The sequence below is a fragment of the Dermacentor albipictus genome, chromosome 4 (genome assembly GCF_038994185.2).
Source record: "Dermacentor albipictus isolate Rhodes 1998 colony chromosome 4, USDA_Dalb.pri_finalv2, whole genome shotgun sequence".
In the NCBI taxonomy this organism is placed as follows: Eukaryota; Metazoa; Arthropoda; class Arachnida; order Ixodida; family Ixodidae; genus Dermacentor; species Dermacentor albipictus.
In genome coordinates, this window is record NC_091824.1 from 147,960,691 (window position 1) to 147,984,970 (window position 24,280).

The window sequence follows — 24,280 nt, forward strand, 5'->3', positions numbered from 1 at the left end:
AGCAAATAAACAAATGACAGAGATATAGACAAAATAAAGTAGGAGCACGGCAAAAATTTCTATAAACTGGAGGCCAAACCAGTTTTCTGCAAGAAAGCAAGGCGCTGTGGGCCTGGTCGCGTTGAGCAGCTCTCCCTCTCGGAAACAGGCAATCGTCAAGGGTTGTACACTTGAGTCCGATAAGTCTATATTCCTTAATTAGCAGTACACGCTGTGTGACGAATGCGGGACACTCCAACATAAGGTGTTCAAGTGTCTCACAGGAGCCACAGGACGTACACCATGGACTGCTCACACGTCCTTGACGATACAAGCATTCGCGCACCAACACAGAGCCAACTTTTAATTTCACTAACAGTGCTCTAGCACTACGGGGTAAGCCACGACCACAAACACGGGGAGAGAACGAGCAGTTTGCTACAAGGTGGTCTGGGTGCTGCTTAAGGCAAGTTGTTTTTTCATCCACTTTGATTCCTATTAATGTATCGTTTCTTTATCTCATTTATTAAGCACAAGTAACTTCAGCTACGTTGTCCGTGGTGTCAGTGTGTGTTGGCTTCTTATGACATACACACACATATATATATATATATATATATATATATATATATATATATTGTAGAGACGCCTGTTCCACATCTGCCGCCAGGCCTGTGAGTAGAGGCGCTGCATGGCTATTAATTCAAGGGTGCGTTACAGTATATAAACATAAGTACCCCGGAAAGTGGATGGAAAAACAGCGCCCCGGTAGCTCAATTGGTAAGAGCATCGCACACGTAATGCAAAGACGTTGGTTCGTATCCCACCTGCCGCCCGTTGTTTTTTAGTTCAATTTTTTCTTCAATTATTTATTATTGCTATATTTCAATTAATAAGTGCAATTGATTTCCTCTTGGTGTATTTGTTTATTGGCGACTTATATATATCGTTGAGAAATGAGAGTTCCCGGCAACTAGAGTTATTTGTGAACATCCCCGTTGAAGCACATAACTTTATATTCGGCGTTTCGGCTCGCGACTAACCAAAACCTCGAACGCGCCATGAACAAATGGAGATGCGCAGATTGGCTCTTCCCGGAGGAACGAAACCTAAGCCTATAGCCCAGTGTTTCTTAAACTTCGGGTCATGAACCCCAAACGAGTCATGTTCTGTTGATCAATATAGGCTCCAGCTATGTGTACATTATGCTTGCCGAACAACGGTGAATTCTCACTCTCGATGCACGTACTCTTTCGACGCCATTTTCTAGGATTACTATATATAAAGTCAATCTACGCATGTCGGGTTATTCATCATCGACTATAGAGAGGGACACTTCGCTATAACAATAACACTACAGTGACAGGGTAAAAGTCGCCAATGCAGAACCTCTGTAAAAGGGGGCCGGTCCATCTGGTTCCACGGCGCCACGTAAAAGCTTTGGGCTCATGAATGTGCGGTCGTGGCTTAGAATCACGTCTTCGGCAACTTCTTTCTTTTCTTTTTGAGACATTGTTGCCTTATTGTTTTCGTTGTTTGGCTCCTACAGCGCTTGTTATGTGGTCCTATGCTTCCCCACCAAGCACGAAACAGAGGCCCTCGGCCATGGGCCGGGTCACCAAGAGAGAGTGGGCGTAGTGGCCGTACGTAGATGTCACCTTAGTGGTCGCAGACCAATGATTAATGGCACTTTGTTACGTTGTTGCTGTGCGCGCCAGTGAGACGAGCCAACCACTGACTAGCTAAACTCTCTGCGCATAAAACGCCATCGATTAGAAAGGGCCCCCTCACTCAAGCAATTAAACGGTGATAGGGCCCGACATAACACCGTACAGACTATTATAACTACCCCGTTTAGCCCAGTCAGTAACTGGTGAAAATTACCGTCGGCACGTGCATTAGCCCTGGGAGCCAACGCTTTCCAGAGAAGCGATTGGACCTGGCTACGCTCCCTTTGTAATGGATTTTGTTCGGTAAAGTCAACATGCGCATGCTCGTTTATTCGTAGCGTAAATTGGCTCAGCACGTGAATTAACATGGTGAGTGATTAATGCGTCAGATAAGTGCATTCCGATGAAATGACATCACTTCTCTACATGCACTGACACTGTAACGGCCTATGATGCTTCAATTTCTTCTTCGGGTAAGCGAGTCATTGCATGTTCGTTTATACTTCTCATAAAATAGCATCAGCACTTGTATAAGCATGGGGAGCTATATATGCGCCGAACCAGCTCTTTTCAGAGAAGTGAGTAGGCCTGGCCGCGGTGACATAATAATGAAATAGAGGCTTACCATCCTTGTTCGAGAAAGCCAATTATAGCGTGGCAGTTTATTTATCGCGTGCATCGACGTTAGCACCAGCATTACCATGGGGAGTGATGAAGGCGCCTAAGCAGCTCGCTTTCCAGAGGCGTGATTTGACTTGGCTGCAGGTTAAGCTTTAATGGGCTATAGGCTTACCTTTTTTGTTCAGCAAAGCCGATATGCACACGTCCGTTTATTCATCGCCTAACCTGATGTCAACACGCACATTAGAATGAGGACTGATGTATGCGCCGTATAAGCGTTTTCCAAAGAAATGGTTGAACCGGATTGCGCTGACATTTTAATGTGCTATTTGCTTACCCTTCTTGTTGGGGAATGCCAATATGCGTATTCCCATTTATTCCTGGCGTAAATCGACGTTAGCACGTGCATTATCATGGGTAGAGATGCATACGCCAACTCGAAACGTTCCAGGGAGCTCATTTCCTAGAACGCGGAATTTCTCATGGAAATGTTTTTTGTAAACGGGGGCATTTTGATTGGTTAGCGACTTACGCTTTCTTTTACACAGAACTCAATCCACTCAAACAAGTTTATTAATGGTGTGGTTCAGATTCAGCCCGTTAATTACCATGGGGAGTGATGTATGCACAAAATCAATGCTTTCTGGAGGAGTGAGCGGACCTGGATGCGGGAACATATTCATTGGCTATATATAGGCTTACCATTTTTTCCACAAATTTAATCTGCCCAAAGTGGTATATTCATCGCGGGAATTAGATTTAGCACGTTAATTAACATGGGCAGTGATGTATGCGCAATACCAACGCTTTCGGCAGAAAATTAAATTTATTTATTTATTTATTTATTTATTTATTTATTTATTTATTTATTTATTTATTTTCAATACTGCCAGTCCCATCAGGGACCATAGCAGGTGGACATACAGAAAAGAAAGACATGGTAATACACGTGCACATACAAATTGCGTGTCAATAAGCCAAAGCAGGAACGGAAAAATGGAAAAACCGTAAAACCAGCACAATAGTGATTTCGGTAGGTCCAATAGGTTTTCTCTAAAGTGCTGGTGCGTCGCACACAACACTCCCTACGCACGTTCTGAAGCCGATACAACACTCCCTACGCACGTTCTGAAGCCGATCTAAGCGATAAGTAAACGTATAGGCCCATAATAATTTTCTCTGAAAAAGGGAAAAACGGTAAGGCTATAGTGATTTGGGTAGGTCCAATAAGTTCTCTCTAAAGTGCTGGTGCGTCGCATACAACGCTTCCCACGCACGTTCTGAAGCCGATCTACGCGATAAAAACGAATAGGCTCATAATAATTTTTTCTGAAAAAGGGAAAATGGTAAGGCTATAGCCCAGCGAAAGAGTGATTTAGGTAGGTCCAATAAGTTCTCTCTGAAGTGCTGGTGCGTCGCATACAACGCTTCCCACGCACGTCCTGAAGCCGATCAACGCGATTAATAAACAAATAGGCTCATAATAATTTTCTCTGAAAAATGGAAAAACGGTAAGGCTATAGCCCAGCGAAATAGTGATTTAGGTAGGTCCAATAGGTTCTCTCTAAAGTGCTGGGGCGTCGCATACAACGCTTCCCACGCACGTTTTGAAGCCGATCTACGCGATAAAAACGAATAGGCCCATAATAATTTTCTCTGAAAAATGGAAAAACGGTAAGGCTATAGCCCAGTGAATTAGGGATTTAGGTAGGTCCAATAATTTCTCTCTGAAGTGCTGGTACGTCGCATACAACGCTTCCCACGCACGTTCTGAAGCCGATCTACGCGATAAAAACGAATAGGCTCATAATAATTTTTTCTGAAAAAGGGAAAATGGTAAGGCTATAGCCCAGCGAAAGAGTGATTTAGGTAGGTCCAATAAGTTCTCTCTGAAGTGCTGGTGCGTCGCATACAACGCTTCCCACGCACGTCCTGAAGCCGATCAACGCGATTAATAAACAAATAGGCTCATAATAATTTTCTCTGAAAAATGGAAAAACGGTAAGGCTATAGCCCAGCGAAAGAGTGATTTAGGTAGGTCCAATAGGTTCTCTCTAAAGTGCTGGTGCGTCGCATACAACGCTTCCCACGCACGTCCTGAAGCCGATCAACGCGATTAATAAACAAATAGGCTCATAATAATTTTCTCTGAAAAATGGAAAAACGGTAAGGCTATAGCCCAGCGAAATAGTGATTTAGGTAGGTCCAATAGGTTCTCTCTAAAGTGCTGGTACGTCGCATACAACGCTTCCCACGCACGTTCTGAAGCCGATCTACGCGATAAATAAACGAATAGGCCCATAATAATTTTTTCTGAAAAATGGAAAACGGTAAGGCTATAGCCCAGTGAATTAGGGATTTAGGTAGGTCCAATAAGTTCTCTCTGAAGTGCTGGTGCGTCGCATACAACGCTTCCCACGCACGTTCTGAAGCCGATCTATGCGATAAATAAATGAATAGGCCCATAATAATTTTTTTTTCAAAAATGGAAAAACGGTAAGGCTATAGCCCAGTCAATTAGGGATTTAGGTAGGTCCAATAAGTTGTCTCTGAAGTGCTGGTGCGTCGCATACAACGCTTCCCACGCATGTTCTGAAGCCGATCTACGCGATAAATAAACGAATAGGCCCATAATAATTTTTTCTGAAAAATGGAAAAACGGTAAGGCTATAGCCCAGTCAATTAGGGATTTAGGTAGGTCCAATAAGTTCTCTCTAAAGTGCATGTGCGTCGCATACAACGCTTCCCACGCACGTTCTGAAGCCGATCTACGCGATAAATAAACGAATAGGCCCATAATAATTTTCTCTGAAAAATGGGAAAACGGTAAGGCTATAGCCCAGGAAAATAGTGATTTGGGTAGGTCCAATAGGTTCTTTCTAAAGTGCTGGTGCGTCGCATACAACGCTTCCCACGCATGTTCTGAAGCCGATCTACGCGATAAATAAACGAATAAGCCCATAATAATTTTCTCTGAAAAATGGGAAAACGGTAAGGCTATAGCCCAGCAAAATAGTGATTTGGGTAGGTCCAATAGGTTCTTTCTAAAGTGCTGGTGCGTCGCATACAACGCTTCCCACGCACGTTCTGAAGCCGATCTACGCGATAAGTAAACGAATAGGCCCATAATAATTTTCTCTGAAAAATGAAAAAACGGTAAGGCTATAGCCCAGTGAATTAGGTATTTAGGTAGGTCCAATAAGTTGTCTCTGAAGTGCTGGTGCGTCGCATACAGCGCTTCCCACGCACGTTCTGAAGCCGATCTACGCGATAAGTAAACGAATAGGCCCATAATATTTTTTTCTGAAAAATGGAAAAACGGTAAGGCTATAGCCTAGTGAATTAGGTATTTAGGTAGGTCCAATAAGTTGTCTCTGAAGTGCTGGTGCGTCGCATACAACGCTTCCCACGCACGTTCTGAAGCCGATCTACGCGATAAATAAACGAATAAGCCCATAATAATTTTCTCTGAAAAATGGAAAAACGGTAAGGCTATAGCCCAGCAAAATAGTGATTTGGGTAGGTCCAATAGGTTCTTTCTAAAGTGCTGGTGCGGCGCATACAACGCTTGCCACGCACGTTCTGAAGCCGATCTACGCGATAAATAAACGAATAGGCCCATAATAATTTTTTCTGAAAAATGGAAAAACGGTAAGGCTATAGCCCAGTCAATTAGGGATTTAGGTAGGTCCAATAAGTTGTCTCTGAAGTGCTGGTGCGTCGCATACAACGCTTCCCACGCACGTTCTGAAGCCGATCTACGCGATAAATAAACGAATAGGCCCATAATAATTTTTTTCTGAAAAATGGAAAAACGGTAAGGCTATAGCCCAGTGAATTAGGGATTTAGGTAGGTCCAATAAGTTCTCTCTGAAGTGCTGGTGCGTCGCATACAACGCTTCACACGCACGTTCTGAAGCCGATCTACGCGATAAATAAACGAATAGGCCCATAATAATTTTCTCTGAAAAATCGAAAAACGGTAAGGCTATAGCCCAGTGAATTAGGGATTTAGGTAGGTCCAATAAGTTCTCTCTAAAGTGCTGGTGCGTCGCATACAACGCTTCCCACGCACGTTCTGAAGCCGATCTACGCGATAAATAAACGAATAGGCCCATAATAATGTTCTCTGAAAAATTGGAAAACGGTAAGGCTATAGCCCAGCAAAATAGTGATTTAGGTAGGTCCAATTAGTTCTCTCTAAAGTGCTGGTGCGTCGCATACAACGCTTCCCAGGCACGTTCTGAAGCCGATCTACGCGATAAATAAACGAATAGGCCCATAATAATGTTCTCTGAAAAATTGGAAAACGGTAAGGCTATAGCCCAGCAAAATAGTGATTTAGGTAGGTCCAATTAGTTCTCTCTAAAGTGCTGGTGCGTCGCATACAACGCTTCCCACGCACGTTCTGAAGCCGATCTACGCGATAAATAAACGAATAGGCCCATAATAATTTTTTCTGAAAAATGAAAAAACGGTAAGGCTATAGCCCAGTCAATTAGGGATTTAGGTAGGTCCAATAAGTTCTCTCTGAAGTGCTGGTGCGTCGCATAGAACGCTTCCCACGCACGTTCTGAAGCCGATCTACGCGATAAATAAACGAATAGGCCCTTAATAATTTTCTCTGAAAAATGGAAAAACGGTAAGGCTATAGCTCAGTGAATTAGGGATTTAGGTAGGTCCAATAAGTTCTCTCTGAAGTGCTGGTGCGTCGCATACAACGCTTCCCACGCACGTTCTGAAGCCGATCTACGCGATAAATAAACGAATAGGCCCATAATAATTTTCTCTGAAAAATGGAAAAACGGTAAGGCTATAGCCCAGTGAATTAGCGATTTAGTTAGGTCCAATAAGTGCTCTCTAAAGTGCTGGTGCGTCGCATACAACGCTTCCCACGCACGTTCTGAAGCCGATCTACGCGATAAATAAACGAATAGGCCCATAATAATTTTCTCTGAAAAATGGAAAACGGTAAGGCTATAGCCCAGCAAAATAGTGATTTGGGTAGGTCCAATAGGTTCTTTCTAAAGTGCTGGTGCGTCGCATACAACGCTTCCCACGCACGTTCTGAAGCCGATCTACGCGATAAATAAACGAATAGGCCCATAATAATTTTCTCTGAAAAATGGAAAAATGGTAAGGCTATAGCCCAGTGAATTAGGGATTTAGGTAGGTCCAATAAGTTCTCTCTAAAGTGCTGGTGCGTCGCATACAACGCTTCCCACGCACGTTCTGAAGCCGATCTACGCGATAAATAAACGAATAGGCCCATAATAATTTTTTCTCAAAAATGAAAAAACGGTAAGGCTATAGCCCAGTCAATTAGGGATTTAGGTAGGTCCAATAAGTTGTCTCTGAAGTAATGGTGCGCCGCATACAACGCTTCCCACGCACGTTCTGAAGCCGATCTACGCGATAAATAAACGAATAGGCCCATAATAATTTTCTCTGAAAAATGGAAAAACGGTAAGGCTATAGCCCAGTGAATTAGGGATTTAGGTAGGTCCAATAAGTTGTCTCTGAAGTGCTGGTGCGCCGCATACAACGCTTCCCACGCACGTTCTGAAGCCGATCTACGCGATAAATAAACGAATAGGCCCATAATAATTTTCTCTGAAAAATGGAAAAACGGTAAGGCTATAGCCCAGTGAATTAGGGATTTAGGTAGGTCCAATAAGTTCTCTCTAAAGTGCTGGTGCGTCGCATAAAACGCTTCCCACGCACGTTCTGAAGCCGATCTACGCGATAAATAAACGAATAGGCCCATAATAATTTTCTCTGAAAAATGGGAAAACGGTAAGGCTATAGACCAGCAAAATAGTGATTTGGGTAGGTCCAATAGGTTCTTTCTAAAGTGCTGGTGCGTCGCATACAACGCTTCCCACGCACGTTCTGAAGCCGATCTACGCGATAAATAAACGAATAGGCCCATAATAATTTTCTCTGAAAAATGGAAAAACGGTAAGGCTATAGCCCAGTGAATTAGCGATTTAGTTAGGTCCAATAAGTGCTCTCTAAAGTGCTGGTGCGTCGCATACAACGCTTCCCACGCACGTTCTGAAGCCGATCTACGCGATAAATAAACGAATAGGCCCATAATAATTTTTTCTGAAAAATGAAAAAACGGTAAGGCTATAGCCCAGTCAATTAGGGATTTAAGTAGGTCCAATAAGTTCTCTCTGAAGTGCTGGTGCGTCGCATAGAACGCTTCCCACGCACGTTCTGAAGCCGATCTACGCGATAAATAAACGAATAGGCCCTTAATAATTTTCTCTGAAAAATGGAAAAACGGTAAGGCTATAGCTCAGTGAATTAGGGATTTAGGTAGGTCCAATGAGTTCTCTCTGAAGTGCTGGTGCGTCGCATACAACGCTTCCCACGCACGTTCTGAAGCCGATCTACGCGATAAATAAACGAATAGGCCCATAATAATTTTCTCTGAAAAATGGAAAAACGGTAAGGCTATAGCCCAGTGAATTAGCGATTTAGTTAGGTCCAATAAGTGCTCTCTAAAGTGCTGGTGCGTCGCATACAACGCTTCCCACGCACGTTCTGAAGCCGATCTACGCGATAAATAAACGAATAGGCCCATAATAATTTTCTCTGATAAATGGAAAACGGTAAGGCTATAGCCCAGCAAAATAGTGATTTGGGTAGGTCCAATAGGTTCTTTCTAAAGTGCTGGTGCGTCGCATACAACGCTTCCCACGCACGTTCTGAAGCCGATCTACGCGATAAATAAACGAATAGGCCCATAATAATTTTCTCTGAAAAATGGAAAAATGGTAAGGCTATAGCCCAGTGAATTAGGGATTTAGGTAGGTCCAATAAGTTCTCTCTAAAGTGCTGGTGCGTCGCATACAACGCTTCCCACGCACGTTCTGAAGCCGATCTACGCGATAAATAAACGAATAGGCCCATAATAATTTTTTCTCAAAAATGAAAAAACGGTAAGGCTATAGCCCAGTCAATTAGGGATTTAGGTAGGTCCAATAAGTTGTCTCTGAAGTGCTGGTGCGTCGCATACAACGCTTCCCACGCATGTTCTGAAGCCGATCTACGCGATAAATAAACGAATAGGCCCATAATAATTTTTTCTGAAAAATGGAAAAACGGTAAGGCTATAGCCCAGTCAATTAGGGATTTAGGTAGGTCCAATAAGTTCTCTCTAAAGTGCATGTGCGTCGCATACAACGCTTCCCACGCACGTTCTGAAGCCGATCTACGCGATAAATAAACGAATAGGCCCATAATAATTTTCTCTGAAAAATGGGAAAACGGTAAGGCTATAGCCCAGGAAAATAGTGATTTGGGTAGGTCCAATAGGTTCTTTCTAAAGTGCTGGTGCGTCGCATACAACGCTTCCCACGCATGTTCTGAAGCCGATCTACGCGATAAATAAACGAATAAGCCCATAATAATTTTCTCTGAAAAATGGGAAAACGGTAAGGCTATAGCCCAGCAAAATAGTGATTTGGGTAGGTCCAATAGGTTCTTTCTAAAGTGCTGGTGCGTCGCATACAACGCTTCCCACGCACGTTCTGAAGCCGATCTACGCGATAAGTAAACGAATAGGCCCATAATAATTTTCTCTGAAAAATGAAAAAACGGTAAGGCTATAGCCCAGTGAATTAGGTATTTAGGTAGGTCCAATAAGTTGTCTCTGAAGTGCTGGTGCGTCGCATACAGCGCTTCCCACGCACGTTCTGAAGCCGATCTACGCGATAAGTAAACGAATAGGCCCATAATATTTTTTTCTGAAAAATGGAAAAACGGTAAGGCCTAGTGAATTAGGTATTTAGGTAGGTCCAATAAGTTGTCTCTGAAGTGCTGGTGCGTCGCATACAACGCTTCCCACGCACGTTCTGAAGCCGATCTACGCGATAAATAAACGAATAAGCCCATAATAATTTTCTCTGAAAAATGGAAAAACGGTAAGGCTATAGCCCAGCAAAATAGTGATTTAGGTAGGTCCAATTAGTTCTCTCTAAAGTGCTGGTGCGTCGCATACAACGCTTCCCAGGCACGTTCTGAAGCCGATCTACGCGATAAATAAACGAATAGGCCCATAATAATGTTCTCTGAAAAATTGGAAAACGGTAAGGCTATAGCCCAGCAAAATAGTGATTTAGGTAGGTCCAATTAGTTCTCTCTAAAGTGCTGGTGCGTCGCATACAACGCTTCCCACGCACGTTCTGAAGCCGATCTACGCGATAAATAAACGAATAGGCCCATAATAATTTTTTCTGAAAAATGAAAAAACGGTAAGGCTATAGCCCAGTCAATTAGGGATTTAGGTAGGTCCAATAAGTTCTCTCTGAAGTGCTGGTGCGTCGCATAGAACGCTTCCCACGCACGTTCTGAAGCCGATCTACGCGATAAATAAACGAATAGGCCCTTAATAATTTTCTCTGAAAAATGGAAAAACGGTAAGGCTATAGCTCAGTGAATTAGGGATTTAGGTAGGTCCAATAAGTTCTCTCTGAAGTGCTGGTGCGTCGCATACAACGCTTCCCACGCACGTTCTGAAGCCGATCTACGCGATAAATAAACGAATAGGCCCATAATAATTTTCTCTGAAAAATGGAAAAACGGTAAGGCTATAGCCCAGTGAATTAGCGATTTAGTTAGGTCCAATAAGTGCTCTCTAAAGTGCTGGTGCGTCGCATACAACGCTTCCCACGCACGTTCTGAAGCCGATCTACGCGATAAATAAACGAATAGGCCCATAATAATTTTCTCTGAAAAATGGAAAACGGTAAGGCTATAGCCCAGCAAAATAGTGATTTGGGTAGGTCCAATAGGTTCTTTCTAAAGTGCTGGTGCGTCGCATACAACGCTTCCCACGCACGTTCTGAAGCCGATCTACGCGATAAATAAACGAATAGGCCCATAATAATTTTCTCTGAAAAATGGAAAAATGGTAAGGCTATAGCCCAGTGAATTAGGGATTTAGGTAGGTCCAATAAGTTCTCTCTAAAGTGCTGGTGCGTCGCATACAACGCTTCCCACGCACGTTCTGAAGCCGATCTACGCGATAAATAAACGAATAGGCCCATAATAATTTTTTCTCAAAAATGAAAAAACGGTAAGGCTATAGCCCAGTCAATTAGGGATTTAGGTAGGTCCAATAAGTTGTCTCTGAAGTAATGGTGCGCCGCATACAACGCTTCCCACGCACGTTCTGAAGCCGATCTACGCGATAAATAAACGAATAGGCCCATAATAATTTTCTCTGAAAAATGGAAAAACGGTAAGGCTATAGCCCAGTGAATTAGGGATTTAGGTAGGTCCAATAAGTTGTCTCTGAAGTGCTGGTGCGCCGCATACAACGCTTCCCACGCACGTTCTGAAGCCGATCTACGCGATAAATAAACGAATAGGCCCATAATAATTTTCTCTGAAAAATGGAAAAACGGTAAGGCTATAGCCCAGTGAATTAGGGATTTAGGTAGGTCCAATAAGTTCTCTCTAAAGTGCTGGTGCGTCGCATAAAACGCTTCCCACGCACGTTCTGAAGCCGATCTACGCGATAAATAAACGAATAGGCCCATAATAATTTTCTCTGAAAAATGGGAAAACGGTAAGGCTATAGACCAGCAAAATAGTGATTTGGGTAGGTCCAATAGGTTCTTTCTAAAGTGCTGGTGCGTCGCATACAACGCTTCCCACGCACGTTCTGAAGCCGATCTACGCGATAAATAAACGAATAGGCCCATAATAATTTTCTCTGAAAAATGGAAAAACGGTAAGGCTATAGCCCAGTGAATTAGCGATTTAGTTAGGTCCAATAAGTGCTCTCTAAAGTGCTGGTGCGTCGCATACAACGCTTCCCACGCACGTTCTGAAGCCGATCTACGCGATAAATAAACGAATAGGCCCATAATAATTTTTTCTGAAAAATGAAAAAACGGTAAGGCTATAGCCCAGTCAATTAGGGATTTAAGTAGGTCCAATAAGTTCTCTCTGAAGTGCTGGTGCGTCGCATAGAACGCTTCCCACGCACGTTCTGAAGCCGATCTACGCGATAAATAAACGAATAGGCCCTTAATAATTTTCTCTGAAAAATGGAAAAACGGTAAGGCTATAGCTCAGTGAATTAGGGATTTAGGTAGGTCCAATGAGTTCTCTCTGAAGTGCTGGTGCGTCGCATACAACGCTTCCCACGCACGTTCTGAAGCCGATCTACGCGATAAATAAACGAATAGGCCCATAATAATTTTCTCTGAAAAATGGAAAAACGGTAAGGCTATAGCCCAGTGAATTAGCGATTTAGTTAGGTCCAATAAGTGCTCTCTAAAGTGCTGGTGCGTCGCATACAACGCTTCCCACGCACGTTCTGAAGCCGATCTACGCGATAAATAAACGAATAGGCCCATAATAATTTTCTCTGAAAAATGGAAAACGGTAAGGCTATAGCCCAGCAAAATAGTGATTTGGGTAGGTCCAATAGGTTCTTTCTAAAGTGCTGGTGCGTCGCATACAACGCTTCCCACGCACGTTCTGAAGCCGATCTACGCGATAAATAAACGAATAGGCCCATAATAATTTTCTCTGAAAAATGGAAAAATGGTAAGGCTATAGCCCAGTGAATTAGGGATTTAGGTAGGTCCAATAAGTTCTCTCTAAAGTGCTGGTGCGTCGCATACAACGCTTCCCACGCACGTTCTGAAGCCGATCTACGCGATAAATAAACGAATAGGCCCATAATAATTTTTTCTCAAAAATGAAAAAACGGTAAGGCTATAGCCCAGTCAATTAGGGATTTAGGTAGGTCCAATAAGTTGTCTCTGAAGTAATGGTGCGCCGCATACAACGCTTCCCACGCACGTTCTGAAGCCGATCTACGCGATAAATAAACGAATAGGCCCATAATAATTTTCTCTGAAAAATGGAAAAACGGTAAGGCTATAGCCCAGTGAATTAGGGATTTAGGTAGGTCCAATAAGTTGTCTCTGAAGTGCTGGTGCGCCGCATACAACGCTTCCCACGCACGTTCTGAAGCCGATCTACGCGATAAATAAACGAATAGGCCCATAATAATTTTCTCTGAAAAATGGAAAAAAGGTAAGGCTATAGCCCAGTGAATTAGGGATTTAGGTAGGTCCAATAAGTTCTCTCTAAAGTGCTGGTGCGTCGCATAAAACGCTTCCCACGCACGTTCTGAAGCCGATCTACGCGATAAATAAACGAATAGGCCCATAATAATTTTCTCTGAAAAATGGGAAAACGGTAAGGCTATAGACCAGCAAAATAGTGATTTGGGTAGGTCCAATAGGTTCTTTCTAAAGTGCTGGTGCGTCGCATACAACGCTTCCCACGCACGTTCTGAAGCCGATCTACGCGATAAATAAACGAATAGGCCCATAATAATTTTCTCTGAAAAATGGAAAAACGGTAAGGCTATAGCCCAGTGAATTAGCGATTTAGTTAGGTCCAATAAGTGCTCTCTAAAGTGCTGGTGCGTCGCATACAACGCTTCCCACGCACGTTCTGAAGCCGATCTACGCGATAAATAAACGAATAGGCCCATAATAATTTTCTCTGAAAAATGGAAAACGGTAAGGCTATAGCCCAGCAAAATAGTGATTTGGGTAGGTCCAATAGGTTCTTTCTAAAGTGCTGGTGCGTCGCATACAACGCTTCCCACGCACGTTCTGAAGCCGATCTACGCGATAAATAAACGAATAGGCCCATAATAATTTTCTCTGAAAAATGGAAAAATGGTAAGGCTATAGCCCAGTGAATTAGGGATTTAGGTAGGTCCAAAAAGTTCTCTCTAAAGTGCTGGTGCGTCGCATACAACGCTTCCCACGCACGTTCTGAAGCCGATCTACGCGATAAATAAACGAATAGGCCCATAATAATTTTTTCTGAAAAATGAAAAAACGGTAAGGCTATAGCCCAGTCAATTAGGGATTTAGGTAGGTCCAATAAGTTGTCTCTGAAGTGCTGGTGCGCCGCATACAACGCTTCCCACGCACGTTCTGAAGCCGATCTACGCGATAAATAAACGAATAGGCCCATAATAATTTTCTCTGAAAAATGGAAAAACGGCAAGGCTATAGCCCAGTGAATTAGGGATTTAGGTAGGTCCAATAAGTTGTCTCTGAAGTGCTGGTGCGCCGCATACAACGCTTCCCACGCACGTTCTGAGGCCGATCTACGCGATAAATAAACGAATAGGCCCATAATAATTTTCTCTGAAAAATGGAAAAACGGTAAGGCTATAGCCCAGTGAATTAGGGATTTAGGTAGGTCCAATAAGTTCTCTCTAAAGTGCTGGTGCGTCGCATAAAACGCTTCCCACGCACGTTCTGAAGCCGATCTACGCGATAAATAAACGAATAGGCCCATAATAATTTTCTCTGAAAAATGGGAAAACGGTAAGGCTATAGACCAGCAAAATAGTGATTTGGGTAGGTCCAATAGGTTCTTTCTAAAGTGCTGGTGCGTCGCATACAACGCTTGCCACGCACGTTCTGAAGCCGATCTACGCGATAAATAAACGAATAGGCCCATAATAATTTTTTCTGAAAAATGGAAAAGCGGTAAGGCTATAGCCCAGTCAATTAGGGATTTAGGTAGGTCCAATAAGTTCTCTCTGAAGTGCTGGTGCGTCGCATACAACGCTTCCCACGCACGTTCTGAAGCCGATCTACGCGATAAATAAACGAATAGGCCCATAATCATTTTCTCTGAAAAATGGAAAAACGGTAAGGCTATAGCCCAGTGAATTAGGGATTTAGGTAGGTCCAATAAGTTCTCTCTGAAGTGCTGGTGCGTCGCATACAACGCTTCCCACGCACGTTCTGAAGCCGATCTACGCGATAAATAAACGAATAGGCCCATAATAATTTTCTCTGAACAATGGAAAAACGGTAAGGCTATAGCCCAGTGAATTAGGGATTTAGGTAGGTCCAATAAGTTCTCTCTAAAGTGCTGGTGCGTCGCATACAACGCTTCCCACGCACGTTCTGAAGCCGATCTACGCGATAAATAAACGAATAGGCCCATAATAATTTTCTCTGAAAAATGGGAAAACGGTAAGGCTATAGCCCAGCAAAATAGTGATTTGGGTAGGTCCAATAGGTTCTTTCTAAAGTGCTGGTGCGTCGCATACAACGCTTCCCACGCACGTTCTGAAGCCGATCTACGCGATAAATAAACGAATAGGCCCATAATAATTTTCTCTGAAAAATGGAAAAACGGTAAGGCTATAGCCCAGCAAAATAGTGATTTAGGTAGGTCCAATAATTTCTCTCTGAAGTGCTGGTGCGTCGCATACAACGCTTGCCACGCACGTTCTGAAGCCGATCTACGCGATAAATAAACGAATAGGCCCATAATAATTTTTTCTGAAAAATGGAAAAACGGTAAGGCTATAGCCCAGTCAATTAGGGATTTAGGTAGGTCCAATAAGTTCTCTCTGAAGTGCTGGTGCGTCGCATAGAACGCTTCCCACGCACGTTCTGAAGCCGAACTACGCGATAAGTAAACGAATAGGCCCATAATAACTTTTTTCTGAAAAATGGAAAAACGGTAAGGCTATAGCCCAGTCAATTAGGGATTTAGGTAGGTCCAATAAGTTCTCTCTGAAGTGCTGGTGCGTCGCATACAACGCTTCCCACGCAAGTTCTGAAGCCGATCTACGCGATAAATAAACGAATAGGCCCATAATAATTTCCTCTGAAAAATGGAAATACGGTAAGGCTATAGCCCAGCAAAATAGTGATTTGGGTAGGTCCAATAGAGAGAGAGAGAGAATGAAGAGGAAAGGCAGGGATGTTAACCAGATATGAGTCTCCGGTTTGCTACCCTACACTGGGGATGGGGGATAGGGGTTAGAAAGATGACAGAGAGGAAAACGCTAAAAAAAGAAAAAAAACACGCACACATGGAGGCACACACACAAAAGGCGTTCCAGTTAAAGTCGTTCACTCAGGCCGGTAGATCGCAAAAAGCGCAATAGCGCTTGCACGGCCTTCTTCTGTGACGGTAGGTCGTTTCGATGTTGTAGAATTCTTTTTTCGGATAGCGCTTGGTCGTCCAGTTTGTCAAGTTCGTGGCGAAGGCATGCCCTCTGTGTACTGTACTGCGGGCAGGCACACAGAATATGGCCAATTGATTCTTCATGGCCGCAGTGGTCACAGGTTGGGCTGTCGGTCATCCCTATGCAGTATGCATATGCTTAATAAAGGCAACGCCCAACCAAAGTCGATATAAAAGCGTGGCGTCTCTACGGCGAAGCTGTGATGGCGCTCGAAGACTTAACGTTGGATCTAGTGAGTACAGTCGCGTGTTTCTTAAATGTGGCTCATTCCATTGCGACGCGGTGCACTGCCGAGCAAGTAGGCGGAGCTTCCGTGCTGCGTCAGTTCTAGAATGAGGAATCGGGACGCAGCGCTCCTCAGTATGGGCTGAGCGGGCAGCGTGATCCGCCCGTTCATTGCCGATAATCCCGCAGTGACTTGGAAGCCACTGAAAGGTTATCTCATGGCCTGCTTCACTTATATGTTGCAAAGTCTCTGTAATATGGAATATTAGTTGTTCGTGTGGTCCACGTCGTAAAGGTGACAGTAGAGACTGCAGTGCCGCCTTCGAATCGCAGAATATTGTCCAATAAGTTCTCTCTAAAGTGCTGGTGCGTCGCATACAACGCTTCCCACGCCCGTTCTGAAGCCGATCTACGCGATAAAGAAGCGAATAGGCCCATAATAATTTTCGCTGAAAAATGGAAAAACGGTAAGGCCCAGCAAAATAGTGATTTAGGTAGGTCCAATAGGTTCTCTCTAAAGTGCTGGTGCGTCGCATACAACGCTTCCCACGCACGTTCTGAAGCCGATCTACGCGATAAAAACGAATAGGCCCATAATAATTTTCTCTGAAAAATGGAAAAACAGTAAGGCTATAGCCCAGCAAAATAGTGATTTAGGTAGGTCCAATAAGTTCTCTCTAAAGTGCTGGTGCGTCGCATACAACGCTTCCCACGCACGTTCTGAAGCCGATCTACGCGATAAATAAACGAATAGGCTCATAATAATAACTGATATTGAAAAAAATTCGTCCTGGTCCGGGACTCGGACCCGGGACCACCGCCATTCCGTGGTAACCACTCTACCATCTGAGCCAACCAGGCGGCTAGCAGATGGCAGGGCGAAGTCGAATTTGTCGACAACACGAAGCACAGGCAAGAGTTTGACGTAGTAGTTCTGCGGAAACCCTCAAGGTGGAGAGAAGTAGTGAAGAAAGGGGAAAACGGACATCCACGCGTTCGTAGCAATTGCTACAAAGGAAACCCATGCGGGTTCCTCGAAAAAAAGCCTCAGAGTTGAAAAAAATTCGTTCCGGTCCGGGACTCGAACCCGGGACCACCGCCTTTCCGGGGCAGCCGCTCTACCATCTGAGCTAATCAGGCGGCTAGCAGATGGCCGGGCGAAGTCAAATTTGTCGACAACACGAAGCAAAGGCAAGAGTTTGACGTAGTCGTTCGGGTTCCTCTTTCGAGGAACCCGTATGGGTTTTCTTTGTAGCAATTGCTACGAACGGGTGGATGTCAGTTTTTCCCTTTATTCATTACTTCACTCCACCTTGCGAGTTTCCGCAGAACTACTACGTCAGGCCTCCCTTATTTTGTTGCAGCGAAATGTGCGCATGTCTACTTATCGGTTAAAAAGGTGTCAGCACGTGCACTAGTACATGGAGGCAAGTATGCGTCGAACCAGTGCCTTCCAGAGCAGTGATTGAAGCGGAAGCAAACAAGGAACGGAACGGAACGGAACGGAAACAAGGAAAATCAATTATGGAATTTTACGTGCCAAAACCACGATCTTATTACGAGACATTATGATTGGGGGAATCCGGAATAATTTGGATGATCTGGGGTTCTTGATCGTGCACCTAAATATAAGTACACCGGTGTTTGCCATTTCGTTCCCATCGAAATGCGGCCGCTGTGGCCGGGATCCGATTCCGCAACCTCGTGCTTAGCTCCGCAAAACCAGCCTTCGGGAGCAGTAAGCGGACCTGGCTCCTTGGCTTCTGTCCACGCACGTGCTGACGCCGATTTACGCGATAATTAAACGGATGATTACATAAAATGTTCCTGAAAAAATGACCAAAGAAAACGCAAAACCTATAGCCAAAGACCTCAGTCAGGTCCAATAAGTTCTCTCGAAAACACTGGTTCTTCGCAAACATCGCAAGCACGCGCTCACGGCAATTTACACGATAAGTACGCCAATGAGTACACAATAACTTCCCCGAAAAAAAATTAAAAATAAACGCTAAGCTCAATAAATAAGTATTATCACTAATTATGCAAAACCTGCATATCATTTTGAGGCACCCCTAACAGGGGAATAATATTCACCACAGGAAGCTCTGTAACGTGGATGTGCGGAAATAGGAGAGCATATCACCCTGTGACGCATCGCGTATCAAACCATGTCACGGATGTCTAGATTAGCATAATTGAAACGCATATTAATTATGACTCGGTGGCCCTAGGCAACGTAACTCGCCGGCGGACTGAACGGTAGAACGTAGGGCATGATAACAGCCTATCCAACCTAGCTACTGGTCGACGAATACACAGCTGTTGTTTTGTAGTTCCGGTAGGCGAGTAGATAAAATGTTCAGCGTTAGTTCGGGTCACGGCACCTGAATCATTAATTAAAATTAAATTAAGGGGTTTTACGTGCCAGAACCACTTTCTGATTATGAGGTATGCCGTAGTGTTGGACTCCGGAAATTTTCACCACCTGGGATTCTTTAACCTGCACCTAAATCTAAGTACACGGGTGTTTTCACATTTAGCGCCCATTGAAATGCGGCCGCCGCGGCCGGGATTCGATCCCGCGACCTTCTGCTCAGCAGCCCAACACCATAGCCACTGAGCAACGACGACAGGTGCATTGAAAAAAAGAAAAATTATGTTCGAGTACCGTGGCTCTAGTTGTTGTTGAAAGGCCGAGCTGGATGCTACAAGTAGATCTTGATGTTAGTGCCGGTGTCTCCATCGTTAATACGCGGATTGATGACGGCGCTGAGACCCAAGTCTCCCGGGTGTTTACGTGACCCGGCTGTACGCCCAGCCTGTGCCTTTGTACGCATTATTTCCTATCGTAATACTCTGGGTATCCTAGGAAGGCGATACCTGTTGCTTTTGACTCCCGTGGCATAGGCGCTCAGCGTTCGACGCGTAAGTAGACCATGAGGCAGCATGTGTGGACTTATTAACCAGTTGCCTTCACCCAGAAAGATCACGTACTCGTGAGGCCAAAAGGCAGAAATAATGTTCCACATCCGCTGCTAAGTTTTCTGAGCGGTGACGCTTGTTAACACTCCCAAGGTTACTTCTAGTAGTAAAATATAAATACCAAAGAAAGTGGATGGGAAAAACGACGCCAGCGTAGCTCAATTAATTCGAGGAGCATCGCAGCGCGTAATGCAAAGACGTGGGATCGTTCCGCCACTGCGGCAAGTTTTTTCGTCCACTTTAACTGCCATTAATATATCATTTCAATTCAAATACAAGTATTTTCCCCTATGTTGTCCTTGGTGTCTTTGTTGCTTTCTTCTGTTGGGACGTCACTCACGCTGGACGTTGGTGGCACGAGTTTAGAGCAGAAGTCACAGCAGCAACGTAGCCACCCTACTCGTCGTGTGTGGAACAGACGTAGAAAGAAATGATGTCTTTTATAGCGCCGTTGGTGTACTCGGCCTGTCCATTTGCTTGTGGATGTTGAGGGGACGCTGCAGCTGTCGTATACCATGTTTATAAAAGCAAGTTTTCAAGGCACGCGACATAAATGCCGTGTTAGGGTCGGAAATGAGCAACTTCGGCGGGCCAAGCCGGAATATGAAGCACTCGTTAATAAAGGTCAAGGCATGAGCAGCTGCAGAATCAGGGAAGGCTCTAACTTCTACTCACTTAGTCTGGTAATCCTTTTTCTTTCATCTTCATTATTATACTCATCTTTACGGCATGGACTTCATGCTGCGATCATGCACGTACACATTTAAAAGTTGAGAGCAGCAAAGGGAGGCAGCAGACACAGCGAAGTTACGGCTCAACGAATTAGGTACTTGTGTACGCTTTTGCTTTATACATAGACATCACCACGACTAATAAGTAAATTACATTATGGTATTTACCATCCCTAAGCAGCACAGCAACTTATGGGGGACACTGTAAAGAAAGCATCCGAGTCAATTTTTACCACCTAGGGTTTCTTAGTGTTTCCTAAGTTTTTTAGGTAACAAATGTTTTTGAAGTTCTCCTTCATCTGAATTCAGGCGCCGCCGGGGTGGGTATAGTTAATAGTTGTAGAGAAAGTTTACCGTGTAGATCGTTTATCACTATACCACGATAGAGTTAATGGAGCGCAACTTTGTTCCTTAACGACTATGCAAATTTTTGCCTGAAGACCAGTCATTTAGGCGAAGTATCATTTCGGCACCGTCAAAATGTGCATCTCGTGTGATAAAATGTTCGCTTTCAAAGAATAATTCATTTTTGCGGCTGTGATTTACGGAAGAGGCACATTCTTACAATATCACTACATGCTGACTTAAGGTAATCATGTACTCGACAACAACGCTACGTTATTGTGCCGGTAAAAGGGGGACGATCCTACTTTCTAAGCATAGTTCGTAGATGCTGTCACTTGAAAAAAAAAAGCAATATGCAGGAATTACCATCGCGACAGTTGATATACAAGCAGCGCTCTTATGCAGAGAGAATAGGTCGCATGAATGTTTTTTTTGCCAACCAGCGCCCACTTCGAAGATACAGCTGATTAAAGGGGCCCTCGCAGTGACGTCACACTGTTTGCAAAAAGGCAGAGGTCTTTTCAATTTCTATGTTTTCATTGGTCATTTTCCATCGTTCTTTGTTTTTTGTTCTTGCTTCTTGGTGAAAAAAAATCAGCAATGACAGTGACAGTTACAGTGACAGCAATGAAATTCGATCGTTGTGCACGCTAGAGGGAAGGGCGGTGTTGTAATGAATGAGCGAGGTGAGCACAAGGTTGGCCATTAATTGTCACACTGCTCGCTTCTGGGCCCTCTACTAAGCGCTGCGCTTCATTGTGGCCGGGCCTCGGAGGAGGCGATCTCGGTAGGGGCAATGAAAAGAAGAAAATAAAATTATCCGTAGGGGATTTTCTGACACCAACGCACCTTTAGGCGATGTCAATTACACATGCCAGACGCTGTACGACCTGGATAGATGGTATGCAGCACCTTTTTTTTATGTTTTTGAGTCTCAGCACATGCGCGTGCGCGATTCTGCTGCCTCGTACGACCGCGGGGGATCCACTGTGGTCCTCGTTGAATGCAACTGTTCAAAGCTGCTCCGCCTGTTACAGATGGTCGTTCTGTATTCTCTTTGGCCGCTACGGCTGGCGTGGTAGCGGATTATGACGCGCGGGCGTTACGTGCAAATAGTTTATGAAAAATAATTCAATTACTATGTGGATTACCGAGCAAACAACGTAATCAATAAATTACCACATGACAAACATTTGCAATTGCTTTCAATTAATGACGTGCAAATCGATACAAGTATGCAAACCTTGCCATGTAGTACACTTGCAAGGCGAAGCCTTTCACCTGACAGTCGGAGGTAACATGTCATGAATTTAGAACAGCGTAACAAGGGACAAGGTCAGAAGAGGGCGCCCTTTGTTACGTTGTTCTAAATTCGAGACTGGCCCTTGCGCCAGAAAACCCCATATATCATCAACATAGGTTCAAGATGTGCAAACAAGTCCACAATCCGACTTTATCAGCGGGGTACTATAACCTGCTAGTCCTTAGCCATGACAATACTTGAGAAACCATGGTGAGGACGGCCGCTGTCAAAGCTTTCAACGAAGCACTCATGCTGCATGAACGCCGCTCGGGGAGCAAAAGAAAAATGCATCTCTGTAGTTCCGTTGAGTTAGCTCGGCACGCGTGAGATGAGGCAACGAACCGTGCCACTTTACGATCGCTTCGCCTAGGACTAGAGCATCTGAATAAAGTCTGAGCAGAAACATGAAAAGCCAGATATTCTCAGGCACATCATTTGGAGCATGCCTCACAAGGAATTTAAAAAAAATAAGGAAAGAAAATGTCAGCCAAAGCAATATCGCATACCATCAAATTAAATAATCAGTGACGGGCTATTACAATAAAAATAGTATGCCCCATGGTAATCTGTAAGATTGATTGATTGGTTGAATAAACAAATATATACTGATCATGATGGCAAATGTTATATTGGCTTACGAGAGTGTGATGTTAAAGCAAGGTCGCCAAGCCCATCTCTTCAGAACATGCTTGGAGTGAGCCTGACACGTCGTTAATGTGGTTGCTATATAGCGGGCTGGGATAATACCGGCTGCTAGTCTAGAGGTGGTGGGTTTACCGATTGCAGACGCTGAGTCGGTTTAGCTGAATGAGCGTCTGAGTCCCAGAATTGGGGAATGCCACTGCGCCGGACCAACTGTCGGGTAGACAAATAGCTTACGTGCAACCCCTGAAGCCAGTTCAATGACAATAAAATACATGCTTTCAATTATTGTCCCGATTCATAAACACTTATGATGCCAGATTCAGAAATGTTCTACTCCCTTGAACCTTAACCCTGCGGAAAAAGCTCAGCCGTCTTGTGGCGTGTGTTTTAGTATTTTTCGCGATTCGTAGTTGTATGTGATGGAATTAAGAAAAGGCCTTTATATAGCTTTGACGACTAGGTTCCGTGCGTAAGGAAAGGGTGGAAGCCTTCGCTGCCAATACGTCACAACTAGCGTTTGTTTGTTTGTTTGTTTGTTTGTTTGTTTGTTTGTTTGTTTGTTTGTTTGTTTGTTTGTTTGTTTGTTTGTTTGTTTGTTTGTTTGTTTGTTTGTTTGTTTGTTTGTTTGTTTGTTTATACATCAGTGGTGCCAATAAAACATTAAATGAGGGTAGGCACGTAAAAGGCGCGAATAATAACGATGACATTACAAGGATGAGTCAGAACACTTGATGGCAGACCTAAAGCACGCTGTATCGCGGATGAGTGGATGGAAGGCCACTCCAGTCTTGGGCAGTTCGGACGAAGAATGACTGCAGGGACGTAGAGGTGTGGGCTCGTGGCGGGATTACTGAGTTTGGATGGCCTCTTCGACGAACACAATGAGCTAGTTGGATCAGCTGGCCGTCACGAGATAAGGAATAAAAAAATTTGATGTCTCGTTTAGACTTAGTGATGAAACGCTAGTTTGATATTAGTGATCTGAAAGACTAAATCCAGCAGCCCGGTTCTGAACAAATTCAAGGGATTACTCTCTCCATTTCTTCCTCTTTCTATTCCTCTTTCCCCCACCCCCAGTGCAGGGTAGCAAACCGGATGCTGTTCTGGTTCACCTCCCTGCCTTTCCTACTCTTGTTTTCCCTCTCTTTCTCAAGGGATTTAGTGAGGTTCATTTGGTAGGGGTCAAAGATAGTACATGCACATTCAAGTTTTGGTCGCATAGGCAACTGGTTTGACGGATGGCTGTGCCATTTAGAGAATACGGCAAGGATAACCTTGAATTTTGTTAGCTGAATTGATTATGTGGGTTACGTGATTTGACCAAAACAAATCTTCGGAGAGGTGAATTCCTAAGTACTTGTAGGACTCGGTGGTAGAAACAGTACAGTTAATAATCTTGTAGGCAGGTGGACTGTAGTTCGGTCGACGATGGAATGAAATGTGTGCAGTCTTAATAATGTTCAGGGACATTAGCCATGTAACGTACCAGTCTTGCACATGAAAGAGATCTTCCTGAAGGGAAGAGACGTCAGCGAGGCTCTTGACAGCGTGGTACAGGACACAATAATCAGAGAAAAGACGTATTACATAAGATAGAGGGAATAGCAAGTCATTAATGTAGAATAAAGATATATATAGGAGCAGCCTAATAACATTATAAAGGGACATGATACATCCACCCAAACGTAGCTTAAGTGCTACAAAGGAAACCCACGCGGGTTCTTCG